General features: G+C 42.4%; 1 protein-coding gene across 1 annotated transcript in view; it reads left to right on the plus strand.

The window, feature by feature from the left end:
- HSD17B2 (hydroxysteroid 17-beta dehydrogenase 2) overlaps positions 1–22,705 on the plus strand; it is a 56,706-nt gene that overhangs the window by 16,027 nt on the left and 17,974 nt on the right. The gene's annotated exons all lie outside the window — the stretch shown is intronic.

Raw genomic sequence — 22,705 nt, forward strand, 5'->3', positions numbered from 1 at the left:
CACACCCTTCTTCTTGTAAAGATTCCAGTCATACTGGGGATCATATCTTAACTAATTCTCTCTGCAAGGACCCCCACTCCCAAATAAGGTCCCATTCTGAGATTCTGGGGGTGAGGATTTCAACAAATCCTTTGGGGAGGGACACAATTCAACTCCTAAATTTCTCCCAAGCCAGAGCAAGGTCCCTCTTCCACCTGCAGAATAGGGATGAATGTTGAGCGGATGCTCTGGCTATGGGCAAACCTGGAAGAAACCTGCCTGTCCCTGTTCATCTTGCCCACTCTGCCCTCTAGACTGCAGGGGAGCATGGACCAGAATTTGTAGGAAGGGAGAAAAGTGATGATTATCTCCCTCCCCGTCTTCTCTCCCCAGGGTCATTGTGGGCTGCCTGACTCCTGTGCTTGAGGTCATGCTTCACCCTCTCTGATTCCATAATTAATCCCTCCTTGTACCCCTTCAGGACAAGGAAAGGGGATCCTGCCTTTTATGTGTCCAGTGTCTTCCACTATCCCTTGACACTTTCCAGGCCCTTCACTGAAAGTTCTCCCAGTCACCCTATTGGCTTTCCTTTACCCTGGTGTTCCTGACTTCTACAAAGACAAAAATAGTTCATACCCATCATACTCCCAAGAAAGGTTCCATCTCTGGCTATTTCCTGACAAAATAAACATTTTGCTAAATGAAAAATTTGGTCATAACTTCCGGCTCTTGCTGTTCTTTCAGCACTGCATCCAGTCATAAAACATTAGGTAAGATGCTTTCTAAGAACTTTCCCTCGAAGGTCACACTCTGCTAGGTGGCAAGAGGAAAAGTCAGTGGAAGTTGCTCATGCAGATTAGACAGTCAGAGACCTGCACCGCAGAGGAAAGATGCCAAGCCAAAAAGCATTAAGAGCAGGAGAGATTTGGAAGAAGTACACATTCCAAACTGCTAAGATGAACAGAGTCTGCAGCGGAGATACACTATCATTGAAATCATCAGCTCATTAATCATTCTCCTGCGTTAAGGAGGGGGAAAAAAAAAGCTAGATTGCAAACGACAGCAAACATCAAGTTACCCAAAGACATATTTAGCACTATTGTGAAAGGTCTGTGGGGCCATCCATGAACTCTAAGGTCCCCATTAGACTATTAACCACTGGAGGGTAGGAATGGGGTCCATGTTGGTCACTCTTCCACCACCAGTGTGGGGCAGAGAGAAGGGGAGTGAATTAATGAGAGAGACTCTTCGGTTGGGACTGGCTCCTAAAGATGTCTTAAGTGAACTGAGACTATGCACAGAGAAAACTTGACCTTGTGTGCTGTTGCCCCTGGGGATGAAACTTCATGTCAGGTTGGAATTGGTAAACCAATACAAGGCTAGACTTGAAGAGTGCCTGATGGGCAGTGCTTGGTCTTTGTATTATGGATTATGTATTATCAGGGAGAGTCTGGTCTGTATAGAACATGGAACCATTCATGCAAACTTATCATGGACAGGAGTAGTTGTTCCTGACCAGCAAACCATCAGGGAGGGTGGCCCTGCCCAGTAGGTCAAGGTATCATCTACTGAGTCCCTCACAAGGGGCTATTCTTTAAAACATATCTGCAAATTCCCAAGTTCATTTTTCCTGAAGTCATGTCTGGATCTGATTTCTAGGGAGAGGGAGCTCTTGTTCTCCATCCTGCTTTTAGCAAAACCTGTAAGGGCCTCTTTTCCTTAATTTTGCACCCTCAATTCACCCCACCTACGCCAACACACACAAAGCCACACACAGGATCAGCTAAAAGCAGTAACATTTCCAAAATTCAGGAGTCTTCTGTCATATTAGACTCCCCTATTCTTTTTCTTTTTTGTATCTTATTTTTTTATACTCAAAAATGTTTTTATTTCTCTATTAATTTAGAGGATTCTCAAGATGGAGAAGAATCAAGTACTTGTGAACAATTAGACATTGTTCTTTTAACTGAAGGATGTGATTTTTTAAAATTTTTAATTATTTTTTAAATTTTATATATTTTTTACATCATTTTTCATTTTTGCACAATGTATGCATTTTCATCTTGGTTATAGTCCCCCTACAATTCCCACCCCCTCCTTGTTTGTATCTTACTTTTTATTGAGCTATGATCCCATACTGTGAAATCCACCCTTTAAAGTGCACAATTCAGTAGTTTTTAGTATATTCCCAAGGTTATAAACTGTTAACACTAACTCCATGTTTTCATCACCCAATAAAGGGACCCTAGAAATAGCGGACTGTATTTTTCAAATGTCACTTAATCATTACTTCTATGAACTTGACTTCCCAACCTCAGCACATATTTCCATCCCTGCTCCCACTTCATCTCTTTGGGCTGCTCCTCTTTCTCCTTCCCCATTACTGTCTTCTATGGGAAAGAATAGCATGCAGCAGTACTTTACAAGAGAAATATAATGTGAGCCATGTAAGGAATTAAACATTTTCTAGTAGTCACATTTACAAAAGGAAGAAAAAAACAGGTAGCATTAATTGTAATAATAAATTTTATTTAACACAATCTGTCCAAAAGATTATCATTTCCACATGTCATGAGGTGGAAGTTATGAGTCAGATAGTTTTCATTGTACCTCATGTTTTGATGATTTGCTTGCATGTTACATCCTTACAGAAATCTTCTAAGATCTGCCTCCTTAATGATTTCTCACACACACCTTGTAGTTCCCTTATAGACTCACCACCATTCATCATTTATTGTTGATATCATGCACGTACTGTCTGTATTCCATACTGGAATATAAACTTTGTAAGGATGGGGCTATATATTGATTGAATGTGTCCCTCAAAATTCATGTTAAAACTCTAATATCCCAAACTCTGTGTATTTAGAGGAGGGACTTTTGGGTGGTGATAGGTTTAAATGAGGTTATGAAGGTGGGATAATAAAGATGCCAGGAAAGTTCTCTCTCTCTCTCTCTCTCTCTCTCTCTCTCTCTCTCTCTCTCTCTCTCTCTCCTTCCCTCTCTCCCTCTCTGCCATATGAGGACTCAGTGAGAAGGTGACTGTCTCCAGACCAGAAACAGAGTTCTCATAAGAACCTACCCATGCTTATCCCCTTGTCTCTGATTTCTGGTTTCCAGGACTGTGGGAGAATGGATTTCTGCTGCCTAAGTATGTATATTTTGTTATGGTAGCTGATGGGGCTCACATCTATATCCCTCACTGGTATATCTCGAGTGCTGAGCACAGAGTAGGACTCAGTAAATGATTGATGTGGATGTTTAAGATAAACAAAGCACAGCAATAGCTACTTAGACCTCTTAACTTTCCAATGATCCAGAAAGTTTCCTTTCAGGAAATTGTCACAAAATTTGGATATTGTCCTCCTGGGAATGGGCCACAAAAATTTATTAGATCATAGTTCACAGTTCAGGCAACGAACACTGAATTCAGTTCTCTCGTCTGTGAAATGCCTTCTGTGAAATTCATCAAATTTGCCTTCTGTTGGGGAAGAAATTAATGGAACAGTCTGTAATACAATGTCAAGTAGTCATAGGAACAATGGAGAATGTTATGTTGTCTTAGGAAAGGTATTGAGTATGTTATCTCAAAAATAATTGGTGAGCAATAAATGTATCACTCATTCAAATTTTGATTGATCATACAGTATCTAAAGAGATCCTTTTAAAACCTAAGTCAGTTACTGTCACTCCTGTGTTCAAAACTTTCTAATGACATCTCATTACTCTTTGAATAAAACGAAAAACATTCACCATGATCATAGAGTTGGCAGCAGTTACTTTCTTGTTCTGGGGGATCCATGTGCATTGTAGGACTTAAGCAGCATTATTAGCCTCTATTCACTGGATGTCATAGCACCTGGTGACAGAGTCTTTGGATATTGTTAGATGTCTCTGGAGGGCAAAGTCACCCCAGTTGAGAAGCACTGGCTCAAATCCCGTCCCTCCATGACCTAGCCTTAAACTACTGCTCCAATGTGCCTCCTTGTTATTATCTTCCTTGCATGTTCTTCTTTGACCAGTATGGCCTCTTAGTTCTTCAACTAACAATTGTATCTGTCTGATTACCTTTGTACCTGCTCTTCCCTTGCCTGGGAATTCCCTGGGTTATCTGTTCAACTGTTCCCAGACCTTCATATAGAACCTGGCATCCTCACCCCATCTGTATTCTTCATCTCATTGCTTACACTGGATACCACCTGTGTTTGCTTATTGAATTTACTCCATGTCCCTCTACAATGGGGACTTGGATGCTTCTATGTTTGGCTGTACCTCCAAAATCTAAAAAGGTGGCACATAGTAGGTGCTTAATAAATAACTGTGGAAATAATGAATTGATGAACACATAAAAGGTTATTAGAAGGATAGGCAGGACCACCAATGATGGGAAAAGCAGAGGTGATGAAGAAACCAGATTGATTGGGATAAAGGTAGGTTCTGAGGTTGGGAGCCACAATAAATTTGACTGGGTATGGACAAATTATAGAGATTATAGAAATCCAAGCAGGGTACTTCATCCATCAGACAAGTGAGAGCCAGAGTAGGCTTATGAATGGGGAAGAGAAGTGGCAAGGATGGAGTGAAATGAGAAGCCTGAATCCAGCTAGAAAATAGCAGTGTTCTGGGCATGAGGAGGGATGGGAACTAAATTTCCTCTCTGGTTGATGAGGAGTGTTGAGGTGAGTAGGTTCTCAGGGAGAGAATGTTTTGATAAACAATGTCTGAAGGATGTGGTCACAGGGATGCCAAAGGATTACTGTCTCTGTTGAAAGGAACTAGGTTGATGGCAGTGATTGTTAATGAAGCAGAAAATGGAGAGTTCCAATAAATCAGAGATCTCTTTGGACTTGGAGGCACTATTATAGTAATTCTGGCAGGTAGCATCTTGTGCCTTAATACATCAGGAGTCACTGAGTGAGTTTTTGGCTATGCGTTGGCCAGAATGACATCCTGTCAGTCAGGGTATTTCCTGTGAGAAAGACCCACAAAAGCATTCTTAAGGAAGTTTTGTTTTTTTTTTAATGATACTATAGATAGTGATAGAGAGGAGGAAATCAGACACCTTAGGATTATGGAAATCAGACACCTTAAGACTTTAATTACACCTCCGGGTAGTTTTCCCTTCGCTGTGTTATGTTTATCTTAAGTAAATTCACTTTTTATGAGGTATCTTACTATTTTTTTATGTAGTTGCTTAACATGTTTTTACAGGTGTTTCTTTTCTTGTAAAGAATGTTTACAATGTTGGCACTTTTTAAAAAGGAATCCCACTTAACAAATCACATAAAAATATGGGACAAGGAGTTATATAAGAGGCTCAGAAAGGCCTCTTCAATGATCCTCTTTACTGAAAGTAAAAAAATCAGATACAACTGATTTGTGCTGTTAGAATCGAGGATAGTAGTGACCCATGAGGTGGGGGTGGCTGGAAGGAACCACAAGGGAGTTTTCTGGTGAGTTGATCAAGCTGCTTGACAGGGTGCTGGTGCACGAGTGGATTCACCACCATACATTTCTGCTTTGATACTTTTTTTTTAAAAAGATTTATTTATTTATGCATACAAGAACTAAGGTTAGGTCAGAGGTACAGGGGTAATAGGATTCACCAGAGACAGGTGGGGAGCAGAACAGGCGGATCAACTGAAATACACTGCTAAGAGGGGCAGCCAGCGAGTCAGGAGGGTCTGCTGTGCCATGAAGGTAGCTCCCTGGCTGGGGATTGAACTCATGCTGCAGAAGCTGCAGATAGCTTAACAGTGCTGCATTTAACCCCTTGCGCCACCAGGGAGGCCTGCTTTGATACTTTTCTTCTATATATTTAATAAAATGTCCAAAAATAATTTAGGAAGCTTCTCTGTAAAGAGCACAGCAGATCGATAGTCTCAAAACTGTTATTGTCTTAAATAACTCCACTAGGTGAAAAATACTCTAGTCATTGATTTATGAAGATTGGCTGTATTCAGATGGAACATGGTGAATAGGGGTAAGAAAACAATTTTATATTCTAATCATACTTCTGTCTTTCTTAATTGAGTTATGGTGGAAATTGTATATTCTTTTAGGGTTGGTTTCCACATCTTTAAAATGAGAATTTGGCACACAGAACTCTCCTGCCGCCCGCTGCTCCCCTCAGCATTGTACTTCGGTCCTTCTGCCTGCTCTGCTCCCTGCTCTGGCTCTGGTGAATTCTCTTACCCTCCCACGCTTCTGACTATACCCAGTGCTTGCATAAATAAATAAATAAATCTTAAAAAATAAAATAAAATAAAATGAGAATTAAAAGACATTTCATGGGAGTGAACTGAAAGAAATCCAAATCGGGAATGACTTCTAATTTCTCCAAACTGGGCTGAAATGGCCAGGTTGTTGTGTTACTGCACTGATACATTATTGAATGTGGACCACCCTTGGAAAGGGGTGTGTCCTGGACTGAAGTGGCACTGTGTAACTGGGCCAAAACCTGGAGAAGCTGATTTCTGAAGGATGTATGCTGGCACTCCCAGCATCAGGAGCAAACATCTCCTGAGAGGAAGTCCAGAAGGCTCTTCGCAGAGGTGTCTACCATAGAATGTAGGGGAAGCCATTTAAGTTAAGACTTAAGGATATGTCTGGGAGTGTGATGCCTCCATTCCCTTCTTTTTTTTTCAGGAGAGCTTTGGCTATTCACGGTTTTTTTGTGGTTCCATATGAATTTCATCAATAATTGTTCTATTTCTTTGAAGAATGACATTGAAATTTTTATTGGAATAGCACTGAATCTGTATATTGCTTTCGGTAGGATGGTCATTTTAATAATGTTTATTCTTCCAATCCATGAGCAGGGGATGTCTTTCCATTTCTTTGTGTCTTCTTCTATTTCTTTTAACAGTGTTTTATAGTTTTCTTTGTATATGTCCTTTACCTCTTTTGTTAGATTTATTCCCAAGTATTTGATTTTTTTGTTTCGATAGTAAAAGGGATGCTTTTTTTAATTTCTTCTTCTTCAGATTTATTGTTGGTGTATAGGAAGGCTACTGATTTTTGCGTGTTGATTTTGTATCCTGCCACTTTACTGAACTGATTGATTAGTTGAATTAGTTTTTCTGTGGAGTTTTTGGGGTTTTCTGTACCCAAATGCCCAAAATAGATGACTGGATCAAGAAGATGTGGTACATATACACCATGGAATATTACAAAGCATTCAAAAAAAATAAACACATGCAATTTGCAGCAACATGGATGGAGCTGGAAGGGATCATGCTCAGTGAAATAGCCAGAAAGAAAAAGAAAAATACCGGATGGTCTCACTCATAGCGGGAATCTAGACAACTTAAATAAGGGACCAGGAAAAAGAATAACTATATGAAAGAAAATATCAAAATCAACAAACAACCATGAACAAGAGACACTCTATGGGGGTGGGGGGGGGAAAGGAGGATTGGGGTCAAAATGGGGGGTTGTAATTGTATGGGGAATATAAAAATAAAATTTAATTAAAAAAAAAGACTTAAGGCTATGAATAAACTAGCCACACAAAGAAAAGATGAAGTACTGTCCCTGCAAATATCCTGGAGCGGGAAAGAATTTAGTACTGATACCTCTGATATGAACCATATTCTCATCACTAAGTTAACATGCTTTTCCTTTCCTGAGGTGTGTCTTTTCTAGGTTCCTGATAACTAACAGCATGTCCCCTCAGGCTACTGTGCATTTCCATGGTGTGCTGAAATGGCTTTGCGCTGCTTGAAAGAGTCCATTGTTGAATATTCAGAAATTTGGGAAGCTACCTCATACCATACACAAAAATCAACTCAAAATGGATTAAAGAACTAGACATAAGACCTGAAACCATAAAATATATAGAAGGAAATATAGGCGAAACACTACGTGATTTGCACATCAAAGAAATCTTTACAGACACATCACCCAAAGCAGGGATAGTGAAGGCAAAGATAAACAGCTGGGACTACATCAAATTAAAGAGCTTCTGCACAGCAAAAGAGACAATAACAAAAACAAAGAGAAACCCCACCAACTGGGAGAACATTTTTGTACCCAACACTAATGATAAAGGACTGATCACAAAAATCTGCAAAGAGCTGATGAGACTCAACAACAACAAAGAAAATAATCCAGTCAAAAAATGGGCAGAAGAGCTAAAAAGAAACTTCTCTGAAGAGGAAATGCAAATGGCCAACAGGCATATGAAAAAATGTTCAACATCACTTGTCATCAGGGAAATGCAAATCAAAACTACCATGAGATACCATCTTACACCAGTGAGAATGGCACATATTAAAAAAACTAGCAACAACAAATGTTGGCGAGGGTGTGGAGAAAAAGGAACTCTTCTGCACTGTTGGTGGGAGTGCAAACTGGTCCAACCACTGTGGAGAGCTGTGTGGAGATTTCTGGACCTACTAAACATAGAGCTTCCATATGATCCAGCAATTCCACTCCTAGGTATTTACCCAAAGGACACAGAAACATCAATTCCAAAGAACACCTGCACCCCTATGTTTATAGCAGCACTGTTTACAATAGCTAAGCTTTGGAAACAACCCAAATGCCAAAAAATAGATGACTGGATCAAGAAGATGTGGTACATATACACCATGGAATATTACTCAGCATTCAAAAAAGATAAACACATGCAATTTGCAGCAACATGGATGGCGCTGGAAGGGATCATGCTCAGCAAAATAAGCCAAAAAGAAAAAGAAAAATACCGGATAGTCTCACTCATAGCAGGAATCTAGAAAACTTAAATAAGGGACCAGGAAAATGAATAACTATAAGAAAGTGAAAATCAAAATCAACAAAAAACTATGAACCTGAGACACTTTTCGGGGGGCGGGGGCGGGAGGGGAGGGATTGGGGTCAGAATGGGGGGCTGCAATTGTATGGGGAATATAAAAATAAAATTTATTATTTAAAAAAAAATAAATAAAATGGAGTTACTCTGAAAAAAAAAAATGAGATGCTTTCTTGAAAAAAAAAAAAAACTACTGGCAGCTTAGTTGTCTTAGTCATCTCAGGTTGCTGTAACAAAATACCATAAACTGGTAAAATAACAGAGAAGTTTTTCTCACAGTTCTGGTACCAGCATGGTCTGGTTCTGCTGAGCGTCCTCTTTCAAGTTGTTGACTGTGTACTTCTCATTGTATGCCCTACTGGCTAGTTCTCTGGCCTCCTGATGTCATAAGGGCCCTACCCACAATACTTACTTACCTCCTTAAGTCCCCAGCTCCTAATACTATTACACTGGGTTTAGGGTTTCACTATGTGAATTTTGGGATGATGCAAATATTCAGCCCATTACAAAAGTGGTTATGATGGGAATATTTACACCACAGAAATTGACAAAAGTTGCAAATGAGGGATTATTTTCTCCTCCTCAGAAGTGCTAGTTTATCAACACACCACTAGTCTAGACACATACCTTCCCTGGCATTTATTCCTGCATTTCCCTGGGAAAATTCCCACCCATCCTTTCAGACCCAGTTCAAATGTCATCTCCCATCTGAAACCTTCCTTGGTTCAACCAGGCAGAATCAGACACTCGAAGGAGATGCCACACCCTTTTTCTCTTCTTGTATTTTAGGGTAAATCCCTTAATATCACAGGATGTCATTTATGGAAAACCTCTGAGGCTGTGGATGACAGGATAGGTAGATTTGGGGATATTCTTGGGATGCCCAGGAAGGGCAAAGTCATCCCTTGTGGAGAATCTCTGCCTTAGGTCAGGAGTTCTCAATCTCGGCTACACTTTGTAATCATACAATGATGTAGAAATTGTTGTCAGCCCTGCGCCTTATCCCAGACCAACTAAATAAGAATCCTGGTGGGTGGGACATGAGCCTTAACATGGCTTTCAAGCTTCTCAGGGATTTTAGTGGGACTCTATTGAGAACCTCCTTCCTAGGCAGTAAGCTCCATGAAGGTGGGGACATGTCTTCCTTTTATGGATGCTATTGCTAGAACTCACAGTGATCCTTGAATGAATGAATAACGAGAGGATGGACAAAGGAAGTTGGAGAGATGCAGGAAGATGTGTTAGAAGTTAAAAGTGAGGTATAGGAACCCAGAGCACCATTTTTTTAAGTGTCAAGGATTCCACTTGTTGTATAGATTCTTACTGTTTTCTTTCTTTTGGAGGAGGTGGGCGTTTAATACATTTTTTTTTAATAGAGGTATTCCTAGGGTCTCTGCAAAGACATTCTTAGAGGAAATGGGAAGTCTTGGCTGAATTCCAAGTGCTATCAAGAGAGAGTCTTTCTGCCCTTGCCTGGAACTTGACTTACCTTTCCCCAGTGACCTCTGGTCTTGACTGAGGGTTTCTGAAATTCTGACCATTACAGCTGACCACTCATCATCCTGAGCAGCCTCTGTTTAGGGGATCTCAGTGTTGAGAGTCACATTCCAGGCTTCTTGACTAGTCTATCCTCAACAGATATAATTTGAAATCTTGGCCAATTGTGAGGTCAATTTCTGCTGTACCTGAAAGTGTACACCAGCCCCAACTTGGTGTCAACCTGATGGCTGATTGAGCTGAGTTAACCTGCCCTTTTTTTGGTCATGAAATGCAGAAAAGGAGATGCCATTTAGAAGAGTAAGAAATGACAGAAGGTGAAGCAATTGGGCATCATGGGTAATGACTTCTGTTTGGATTTGGGGTGGTAGCAGGCACAGTTCAGGAGCAGATTCAGAGTGGGGCTGTGATCTGGGAATCCAGTCATTTGTTTAAAGCTGGCAGGACTATTTCATTGGTTGCTTATTTTGCAACAAGATTAGAAGTTGTTTCTTCATGCACCACTAGCAAAAAAAAATCCATTGTTATTTTTCCTCTGGAAAAAAAGGTGTAAGTAGTTTGTACTGTTGGACAGATAATATGCATCTCTGTAAAGGGAGCTGACACCAGCGATGGGGACCCCAGTCTAATAAAGAGTCCCCACCATTGGCCCCTACATTATACATTTTTGCTCCCCATACCCAGAGACTCAAGGAGACAATGAATCAAAACAGTAAAAAGTACCATCTCTAGAAAGTGCAAATCTGGGTTTGCGAGCTTACCCTAGCCCATCCCAGCTGTAAAAAACTAAATTCACAAATTTAGAAATCTAATTGGCTTTATTAAATGAGTTGGGCAGCACCCCAGTTACTGCAAGAGCTTACACAAGTAAGAGGGTGAGACAAGGTGATCAGCTTAAGGAAAGATGATTTCGGGAAAAGCCACCTCCCTGAGGAAGGCGGGGGGCCTTATCATGCAGATGACCTCACTGGTGCTAGTTAGGAATTAGGAAGCTCCAGGTTGACTGGTTTAGGATGACATTTTTGGGAAAGGTTGAAACTGAAGTAGACATTTAGCCTGGATGGAGAGCTACCATGAAAGACTCCGGTTTGGGTCTTCTGTTTCTACATTGTAACACACTGAAGTATTTAATCTCTTGGTATCTGTAGTGGCTGGGAGGCCACTGAGCAGGATTTCTATGATCCAAGCAGATGGGTAAAGGAGAGTCTTGGAGCCCTTGGTGACTTTCTCAGGCTTTTATTGAGCTGTACATGCATTGCAACAACCAGGTGCATGGCAGGCAGGGGTGCCAGGAGGCCCACAGGTCTGCAAGCCCCCGGTAAGTCTTCTCTCTGGGCTTCTCTTCTCCGGCTTTTGCTTCTCTTGCTTCTGCTTCCCTTGGTGACTCTCTCAATACTCCTCCCATGGCCCACAGAAGTAAACAAGGTGGTTTGCAACAATGTAACAACTATAGGTGCCCCATCAGGCAGGGCAATTCTAATGGTTGGGTGAGCAGAAAAGCCTGAAAACTATTTTTACCCTATAATCCACGCCCTCAGGGTTTTCTGCCATACTGTCTATATGCAAGTATATACAAGTTTCCTTTAACAAACACAAACAGAGGCTGTGACCCACAAATAAAAATACAACAGAATTATGAAATACAACAGAACACAAATAATTCCAGGCAGGGCACCAACCTAGTGGCAAAAGATAATTGTTGGCGCCAGCAGATGATCCACCACTTCTGCTGCTGAAGGCACTGCTCATAGGAGGGAGGGAAACCACCTGGCTGTGGTCTTGGCCACAAGCCACACACCGCATCCACCCTCAGGATGCACTCACTCTTGGATTGGCGATTCTGTACTTTTGGAGTAATCGCCCAATCCTCAGTTTTCTGTCTGCAGTCAATCCAACCCTCGGCTCTCATAGCCACCAATGTGACACGCAGACCCCTGCACTCAGGGCAACCCATTGTACAACACACGGGTCGGGGATCTGTGGATACAAGCTCCACAAGGGGCCTCTCTCGGGTCCCCTCATTGGCTGTGGGCTCCACCACAAGCCACATTCCCCACCTGTCCCCCAAGGACAGGTTCCTCAGATCCTCACCCTTACTCAATAATGAGCAGGACATCACCCACAGGTGATTTTAAGAGACTCACTGACCTTCTTCAGCATAATCACACTGCTTAACAGCCACTCAGGGCTCCCCAATCTCAGCACCAGCTTTTGCCTTTCTAAGTTGGCTTCCTCAGCCTAGCTGTTGGGCAGTCCAGACTGCTTTTGGCCATCAAGGCCCACTGGCCACCCCTAGATTCCCATCTCCTGGGGTGTGCAAGAATACCATACATCCCCAGGGTCCCCAAAACGTAACATTACCCTGCCAAAGTTCCTCTGCCTTCTGGCGGGATTGTAAGTCCATCAGTCTTTTCCTGTATCAGCACTGGCCAAGCTCCAAATCATGGTCCTTTCTTCCCTGACAATTCTGCTGCCTCAGGGGTTCTGGGCTGGTTCTCTCGGGCCATGTCCTCCTCCAAGCGAGGTCTTGTCCTGCAGCCCCTGGACCTTTTCCTCCTCCTGTGCTCCTGCAGTGTCTCCAGCTCTTTCCACAGTTCCTGGACTTTGGTCACTACCTGTGTTGCCATGGCATGTCCAGCGTTGTCACAGGCAAACAAATACAGTCTGCTACTCCTCAGCCCCTCCTGAGATCTTCAGAGGTGTAAGGGCCGGAATGGCCACTGAGCAGGTTTCCTGATCCAGCAGACCGGGTAAAGGAGGAGACAAAGTCCTTAGTGGCTTTTTGCAGGTCTTTTTATTGAGATTTACCCGGTACACAGCAGGCCTCCCAGCCCCCAGCAAGTCTTCACTCTATCTGGGCTCTCCAGCCTTCTCTCAGCTTCTGCTTCTCCTGCTTCTCTCTCGGCTTCTACTGCTGCTGGTGTCCCCGTGACGCCGCCCTTAAAAGCATAGTCTCAACCCAGGTGAATCCCATCTACCTATGCCCACACCCTACTCCAGGTGCCCGCCATCAGGCATGCATTCAGGACCGCAAGGATCCATCATCTATCCTGATGGCGGGAGGGGAGAAAAGGCTGACATTTTTCCTTACCCTACAAGAGGGCTCCATGCCCGTCTGCTTCTGATCATCCTGTTGACTTGCGCCAATTGTAGTGGCAAGGAGGCCACTGAGCAGGATTTCTATGATCCAAGCAGACAGATAAAGGAGAGTCTTGGAGCCCTCAGTGACTTTCTCAGGCTTTTATTGAGCGGTACATGCATTGCAACAACCAGGTGCATGGCAGGCAGGCGTGCTAGGAGGCCCAGAGGCCTCTAAGCCTGGGGCAAGTCTTCACTCTGCGCTTCTTTCTCTGGCTTTCTCTTCTCCCCTTCTCTCTCCTGCCTCTTCTGCTTCTGCTTCTCTTGGTGACTATCTCTCAATGCTCCTCCCATGGCCCACAAAAGTAAACAAGGCTATTTGCAACAATGTAACAGCTGTAGGTATCCATCAGACGGGGCAATCCTAATGGTTGGGAGGGCAGAAAAGCCTGAAAACAATTTACTCTACAGCATTTTATTTTGGGATGTCAGTTGTCTATCTTAACATAAGAATAACAAAAGTATGGGGGAACTTATTTGTAAAGTTTATGTTCCAGGAAAAAATGCATTTATGGCCATTAAAAAATTGACACAAAAGATTTATCTACTTCCCACGACTTTGGCACCCTACAGTTACTGTTCATTAGAAGTGCCAGCAAATGGTAAGGATGTGGAAAAAAAGGAACCCTCTCACACTGCTGGTGGGAATGCAAACTAGTCCAACCATTATGTAAAGCTGTGTGGAGGACCCTCAAATTACTAAAAATGGAGCTACCACATGACCCAGTTGCTCCACTCCTAGGAATCTACCAAAGGAAACATAAATATTAATTTGAAAGGAAACTTGCCTGCCTATGTTTATTGCAGCACTGTTTACAACAGCTAAGATAGTGAATCAACCTGAATGCCCAAAGAAAGATGAATGGATCAAGAAGATGTGGTATTGTAATGGAATCGAATAGAAAATCCAGAAATAAACCCACAGATTTATGGTCAACTAATCTTTGACAAAGGAGCAAAGACTATGCATTGGAGCAAAGAAAGTTTGTTCAATAAATGGTGCTGGGAAAACTGGGTCGCTACATGCAAAAGAATGAAGCTTGACCACTACCTCACACCATACACAAAAATCAACTCAAAATGGATTAAAGAACTAGACATAAGACCTGAAACCATAAAATACATAGAAGGAAATATAGGCGAAACACTACGGGATTTGCACATCAAAGACATCTTTACAGACACATCACCCAAAGCAGTGATAGTGAAGAGAAAGATAAACAGCTGGGACTACATCAAATTAAAGAGCTTCTGCACAGCAAAAGAGACAATAACAAAAACAAAGAGAAACCCCACCAACTGGGAGAACATTTTTGCACCCAACACTAATGATAAAGGACTGATCACAAAAATCTGCAAAGAGCTGATGAGACTCAGCAACAACAAAGAAAATAATCCAGTCAAAAAATGGGCAGAAGAGCTAAAAAGAAACTTCTCTGAAGAGGAAATGCAAATGGCCAACAGACATATGAAAAAATGTTCAACATCACTTGTAATCAGGGAAATGCAAATCAAAACTACCATGAGATACCATCTCACACCAGTGAGAATGGCACATATTAAAAAAACTAGCAACAACAAATGTTGGCGAGGATGTGGAGAAAAAGGAACTCTTGTGCACTGTTGGTGGGAGTGCAAACTGGTCCAACCACTATGGAGAGCTGTGTGGAGATTTCTGGACCTACTAAACATAGAGCTTCCATATGATCCAGCAATTCCACTCCTAGGTATTTACCCAAAGGACACAGAAACATCAATTCCAAAGAGCACCTGCACTCCTATGTTTATAGCAGCACTGTTTACAATAGCTAAGCTTTGGAAACAACCCAAATGCCCAAAAATAGATGACTGGATCAAGAAGATGTGGTACATATATACCATGGAATATTACTCAGCATTCAAAAAAGATAAACACATGCAATTTGCAGCAACATGGATGGCACTGGAAGGGATCATGCTCAGCGAAATAAGCCAAAAAGAAAAAGAAAAATACCGGATGGTCTCACTCATAGCAGGAATCTAGAAAACTTAAATAAGGGACCAGGAAAATGAATATAAGAAAGTGAAAATCAAAATCAACAAAAAAACTATGAACCAGAGACACTTTTTGGGGGGTGGGGGGCGGGAGGGGAAGGATTGGGGTCAGAATGGGGCGTTTGCAATTGTATGGGGGAATATAAAAATAAAATTTAATATTTAAAAAAAAAAAATAAGAAATTGGAAAAAAAAAAAAAAAAAGAAGATGTGGTATTGTTAGGGCAGAATTCCATCAGGGAAGCAGGCATCACTCAGAGGGGAGGTGGGAAGTTCTTTATTAATGCCTGCGGGGCTCAGAGGAGATCTTTCTTCAAAATCTGAGTCCAGAACAATTAGACAACTGGATATTTATTACCTGAAGTGTGGGTGGTGGTGGTGGTGGTGTACATTATCACTTTAAAGCCGGGTGGGATACAGAAGCTGGAGACTTTTAAGTGGGTATCTGGGATGAGTCAGGAGTGTGGCCTTGAGACCCTTTTTCAGTAACTCTCTGGAACTTTCCATCTACAGTGAGCCTTTGTTTAAACATAATGTTAGACATACCGCTTCAGTGTATACACACAATGGAATACTATTAAGCAATCAAAAAAGATAAACTCATGCCATTTGCAGCAACAAGGATGGTACTAGAAGCGATTATGCTCAGTAAAAGAAGACAAAAGGAAAAAGAAAAATATTGAATGGTTTCACTTAAAGGAGGAATGTGGGGAAACCAAACAAAGAGCCCCCCCCATAAAAGAGAGACAAAACTTGCAGGCAAACTATAGATCTGAGTCATATAGCAGGGGAGGGACATGGGTCAAAATAGGACAGGGAAAAAGGGACTATGGTGATGGCTCATGGGTGGTGGAAGATTTATAGGGACTACACATGAGCAGAGAAACCAAATATTGTACAAAAATAAACAACAATGTAAGAAAATTTTAAAAATGAGAGAAAAAATTATACTTTCATATTATCAAAAAAAAGTGATGAAAAAAAAAGAAGTGCCAGCTAAGGAGGATGGGGTGTTGGTGATACAATTATTTAGACCCTTTCCTAGATTAGGAGATGGTGTGACCCTCATGCCCTTAAATGCCCCAGAGTTTTATAGGGAGAGGCAGTGTCAAGGTTAATGTGCAATCTGATGGAATGTTTAAGTCATCAATAAAGGAGGGTAAAGTCTTTTCTTACTTTATTTCCCTAGGGAAAAAAAAAAAATCTCTTGACCCAGATGCCCTTTGTCAGTGGAAACAGTTATGTCAGGGGCCTCAGGATTAAATCAGCAGGGTTGGTTAAGGTCTGAGGCATGCTGGTTTATGGAGCAGTGAGCCTTGTAGCGAAGGGTGGCAGGGGCTACCCTTGGAACCCTCAACTGCAGCTGGTGAACTCCTTATAGGCATGCAGGCTGGGTATATGGTTCATCTCTTGGTTAATCTACAGAAGCCATTGACCTGGATGGCCAGGGGAAATCACCTGATTGCAAATATTCAAACTTTTACCAAATCCCCCAGACAAAACAGACATTCAGACTGTATCCTGTCATTAACACATAGTAGGCCCCCAATTTCTGTTTCCATTCCACCCTTTTGGTTCCAGGAACCGGAACCCTTTTGTTCCAGGAAGATGTAAAATACCACTATGTGAAAGTGGCCTCAGTGCCCACCTTTGAATCACTGTGCTTTATGCTGCCTTTGCTTGAATACTGGCAAACTCAGGCTTCTGAAGTTTTAGGGGCAAGTCAGAAACAGAGAGGACCATGGCAGAAAGCAGAACCCATCCTGTGTTTGGTTCATCACTGTGGTTAAAATAGCTGTGATGATCTTCTGAGATATGAACTGAAACCCTTTTGGTTCCAGGAACTAGATTTTGCCAATGAAAGTAGCATGGATTTAAAAACAACAAACAGTTGCCACTTACTTGATGCCCAATTGGTAACTGTCATGTGCCAGGCCTGATGCAATCATATTATTTTAATACGGCAAATCATTTAATTCTCCCAACAACCCCATGGGGCAGGGCCTAGTATCACTCTACTTTATAGATAAAGGAGCTGAAGCACAGAGAGGTTAAGAGATTCATCAAAGTCACACAGCTAGTAAGTGGCTCCAGAATCTAGAATCTCACTTTTTCTCCAACATATTTTAATAGGGATAATTATATCTGGTGAAATTATGGATTATGGAATTGAAGACTATGAAGAAATATATAAAAATGGTTTAGATATTAACTTAAAATTAGTTGTAAATTTTATGTGTGCTATAACTCCAGTTGTTAAAAGATAATGGGTAGGAAAAAAGTAGATTTTAAAAAACATGAAAAGTATAAAAGTTATGCTGGATTGGTAGGGTGATGATTTATTCTTTTATTTATCTCATTGTTGATCATGAAGCTTCATTACTTATATGATGTTTTAATAACACCCAGAATCTATATGTAGGCTTACAATTCCACCCCTCTTGTCTTTCTGAATGTAGCTTCTTAAGAACCTCATTTGTGTCTGTGAACACTTCCACTTCATCACCCAGCAATATATTTGAAGGGTGGTGTAGTGCTGGCAGGCAGCAGGCAAAGCGGGCAAAGGAGAGTCCTGGAGCCCTCAGTGGCCTTTTCAGGCTTTTGGTGATCTTTATATACCATTGTAGTGAGGCAACCAGGTACAGGGCAGGCAGGGGGCCTGGGGGGCCAAGAGGCTGGCAGGCTACCCAGCCCCCGGCAAATCTATACTCTCTCTGGCATTCTTTTGTTGACTCATCTAGTATTCTTAGCTCCACTTTCTGCCACACCATCCTCTGTCACACTGCCCTCACAGCCTCAGTCTCTTGGCTCAGGTGTGCCCACTTATACATGTTCAGCCATACTCCAGGTGTCCACCACCAGGCATGCATACCCCGAGCCCAAGCTCCCAAGTGCCTCCTGCATTCAAGGCCACAGGTGATAGCCACAGAGGCCAATGGCGCAAAAGCCTGCACAATCTTCATCTCCTCTACAGGTGTCTTGTCTCATTCCAAGAGCCTGGCCTGCAAGAATTCCTGAGCTTGAATTCTTTAAAACTTGCCTAATTTAAGGCTTGACCTAAAATTATAGGATATGTTTCTGCTTACCAGCTAGTACTTGCTCCCCTGTGGCAACAGCATAAGCACAATTCAGCCCACTGACTTTGACACAGTTTTATTAACTCGAAGTCATTTATATTGTTTCCATTTCACACAAATAGAGACTCTGCTGACTAGTTTTTTAAGAATGAACCTTGGCGGCAGTCTTGCTCAAATAGGACTCTAGGACTCATCCATTGTTTGTTCTGAGTTGATGAGAGTTCCAGGAACCTAGAGATAGAAGGATCACAAAGAAGGTAGTTTGAAAGCAACCCCAGCATTTCCTCCATCCCCTGTTGGGGTGGCGTCCACCTCAACAAACACTTGTTGAGTACTTGTTTGGAGTCAGGCACCCCCAAGCATTCACATTCCAGTGCCCTCTTAAATGCACATTTGGGCAACACATGCATTTAATTGACCACCTATTATGTGCTAAGTCCTATGATCTGAAGATTTAAATATTTTCTATCCTCGGTGTTTATAACCCAAATCTTGCTGAGTTTCAATCTGCCGCTCCCATTTCCCAATTGATTGACATAACCTTCCTGTGTCTCAGTTGCCTTCTCCATAAATTGGCGATTATTAAGTAACCACCTCTCTGGGTGGCTAGGAGGACTCAGTGACTTAAAGTGTGAGTGGTGCTGGCTGGAATTCTGTGAGCATGCAACCTGTACTAAGTATGGTTACTTTCAGAGGCCACTGTTGGGTAACTTGTGAAACTTCTGCCTTTGTATGAAGGACCCAGCCTTGTCTTTTTTTTAAAATATTTTATTTTATGTAATTCTTACATCATTTTTCATTTTTGCACAGCATGCATTCTCATTTTGGTTATATTCCCCATACAATCCCCACCCCCCTTATTTTGGCCTAATCCCTCCTCTCCCCTGCCCCCCATTAGTGTATCTCTGGTTTATTGTTGCTTGTTGATTTTGATTTTTTCTTTATTATAATTAGTCTTTTCCCTGGTCCCTTATTTGGGTTTTCTAAATTCCTGCTATGAGTGAAACCATCTGATCTTTTTCTTTTTCTTTCTGGCTTATTTTGCTGAGCATGATCCCTTCCAACTCCATCCATGTTGCTGCAAATTGCATGAGTTTATCTTTTTTGATTGCTGAGTAATATTCCATTGTGTATATATACCACATCTTCTTGATCCAGTCATCTATTTTAGGGCATTTGGGTTGTTTCCAAAGCTTAGCTATTGTAAATAGTGCTGCTATAAACATAGGGTGCAGGTGCCCTTTGGAATTAATGTTTTTGTGTCCTTTGGGTAAATACCTAGGAGTGGAATTGCTGGATCATATGGAAGCTCTATCTTTAGTAGGCTGAGGAATCTCCACACAGCTTTCCAGCCTTGCCTTTGGGTTGTAGGAGAGAGGAGGGTCAGGTCAGTTTTTCTTGACAGGGGAGTAGCTAACTCCCCAGGCATATGTCTACCCAGGCCTTCTGACCTTGGCACAGACTCCTAGCCTTATGCTTCCCGATTAGCCAAGCCTGCTCTAGCCCTGCCAATCAGAAATGATGTCTGGGTTGGAGCCATGAGATTGCCACACCAGATGTAGGAAACATCCTCTGTCTGTGGATCTCCAAGGATAACCTGTGGAGGGGAGATGGGGGGAAATAGGGGCCCCACATGACCCAGTGTAACATTTCCTGAGGCTCATATGTGGAAAAGATTTAGACAGCCTGTACCTTAACCAAGATGTTTAGCTGACTGCCAGGTGAGACGAGTCCCCATCTATCAATATTGGGCATGCAAAGCCCCCCACACCAGGGGGGATGGATGATAGTTTGCCTTTAAAAAAAGATCAATGTAGTAGTTACTTGAACCAGACATTATTTGGCAGATGGTAAATTTTAACTGGTATCAGCTAATATTACTGGACTCACTTTACAGATAAGGAAGCTGAGTCAGAGAGGTTTAATCGCGGAGAGAGTAAAGGGCCATACAGATAGGATCGGTGGGGTCAGGTAACTCTGCTCTGCTTCCTCTTAGGAGAGGAATGACCTTCAGTGTACTCTGGACTTATTGATTTACTATCAAATAAAAAACAAATCCAGAGTTGATAAGGAGATATTTCATTCAAAAGGATTATTAATTACAAGGCAAGGGGTGGGAATATTGCAATAAGGGGCACACTAACTATAAGATCTGCAAGTGTGTCAAGAAAGAGACAAAAAGATGTTTTTCTAGGGGGTTGTAAGCAAGGAAGACCTAGGTGAGGGGAAAAAGTGGGTGAACACTGCTGATAACAGAAGAGAGGTTTACTCTAACTATACCCTAACTCAGCCTGTAGTATGGAGGTATGTTTGCTGATAGTGCCCAGGACATGGGACAGGAGATAATCTACCCCAAAGGGTGCTTACCAAGCACCTGGTCCAGTGACTCATGGGGACAAACAATTCACTTAATCATTTATCTAACAAAGATTGGGCATTTGGAGGGGCTGGGTCTGACCCTGTCCTAGGGAACCAGGGTACTTCAGGAAGTGGTTGGGATAGGGTCTTCTTTACGGTACAGAGTGGGGACTTTTGTAATCTTGGGCTGTTTTCCAGGATCCCAGGGCTCTGTAAAGTTCAACTTGTCATTGCTCCTTTGTGCATAATGTCTACTCTGTGCCAGACTTGTCCTGCCAACTTTCTGAAGAAAGTCAGATCCTGGATTTCTGGCATGAAAGTTGACAATGTTTGAAGGATATTCTCTACTCAGAGAAAATTCGGTGGGGATCAGAGGGTGTCCTCCTGGCTCTACCTGCCACATGGGCCTCTTTCATGTAGTAGCATACAGTTTTGGAGATTCATCCTGGCGATCACAAGGACAGGAACTTCATTCCTTTCTATGGCTGAATAATTGTTCATTGTATGTGCACACACTACATTTTGCTTGTCCATTCATCAACAGATAAACACTGGGTTTGTTTCCAAATATCCTTAGGGCTTTTGTGAATAATGCTGCTGTGAACATTTGTGCACAGGCTTTGTGTGGACATATGTTTCCATTTTTCTCAGGTAGATGCCCAGGGGCAGTGTTTCTGGATCTTTTGGTGACTCAAAGAAAATGCCAGTCTCCTTTCCAAAGCAGCCATAAATAGTTTTAGTGTTCATAATAAGGGAAAAAAGATGGAGCTTAGGCAAGGCACTCAAACTAATTTGAGTTTGAGTTATTCTGTGGATGTAGGGTGTCTTCAGGTATCCATGAGAAGGAGATAAATAACTTGGTTTTTCAGAAGCCAAGAAGACCACTGCTCTGCTTCTGTGACCCTGTCTGATCCTGAGACTAGTCTCCTATTTGCTGCTTTGGCTCTTAACTCTTCAGAAGGGCTCACCCTTTTTTCCTATCCACTTGATAGTGGCAGCCAACAATTCCCCTTCATCTTCCTCCCACCTATCCGCCCTGACCCCACCCCACTAACTCTGAGTTTAATTTCTTCCTGGTCAAACACTGATGGCCATTGTTTCCAAGAGGGAAAAGCTGGCTGACCTTGTTCTAAGTTTGTCCATGAGCCAGGGCTAGGGTAACACAGGATGATTATAATCTTAAGGATTATAATCCCCATAATCCCCTTGTGAAGAAGGGGCAGCTCTCAGTATCATGGGTGGGACACACACATAAGTGCTGACCACATAAAAATGTGAGGTGGAAGGCCAGAGAAGGGCTGGCAAGAGTGCTAAGGTAATGGTCCCACCTGCATCTGGGGACTTTAGGTTCAAAGGTGTTGAAAGCTTTGGGCAGCAAAGCTTGGGCAGCAGGTCCAGGAAGGTGGGTGAAACTTTCTCGCTTTCTTGGGACATGCCCTGGTCTGGTGTTTATGTGCCACATGGAGCCCACGACATAGGTTTTGTCTCTGCACCACAGAATGATTCTCTCTGCTGAGGGGATATGGTGCCATCCAGTATGACACACATCTGTCAGGGGAACTGGGAGCTTTAGAAACCAAGGCCCCAGTATATCTGACTGTGCCTACCACTGAGCACCAGGAGCAGAGGGTGGGGTGCCTCAGGGATGGGAGACCCCACTGTGAACAACTGATCTCACAGTGTGACTGATCTCAGGCTCCTGGCCCACTCCCCACTCCAATCTTGTTCTACGTTAGTTATTCTCCACAAGAGAATCATTCAGGCTCCGCTTCCCCATGCTTCCTTTCTCTGCTTAGGTAGATAAAGGAGAAGGTGGCTGGTCTAGGGT

Source organism: Talpa occidentalis, unplaced genomic scaffold (genome assembly GCF_014898055.3).
Source record: "Talpa occidentalis isolate TD23 unplaced genomic scaffold, MPIMG_talOcc4v2.1 talOcc4.17, whole genome shotgun sequence".
Classification (NCBI taxonomy): Eukaryota; Metazoa; Chordata; class Mammalia; order Eulipotyphla; family Talpidae; genus Talpa; species Talpa occidentalis.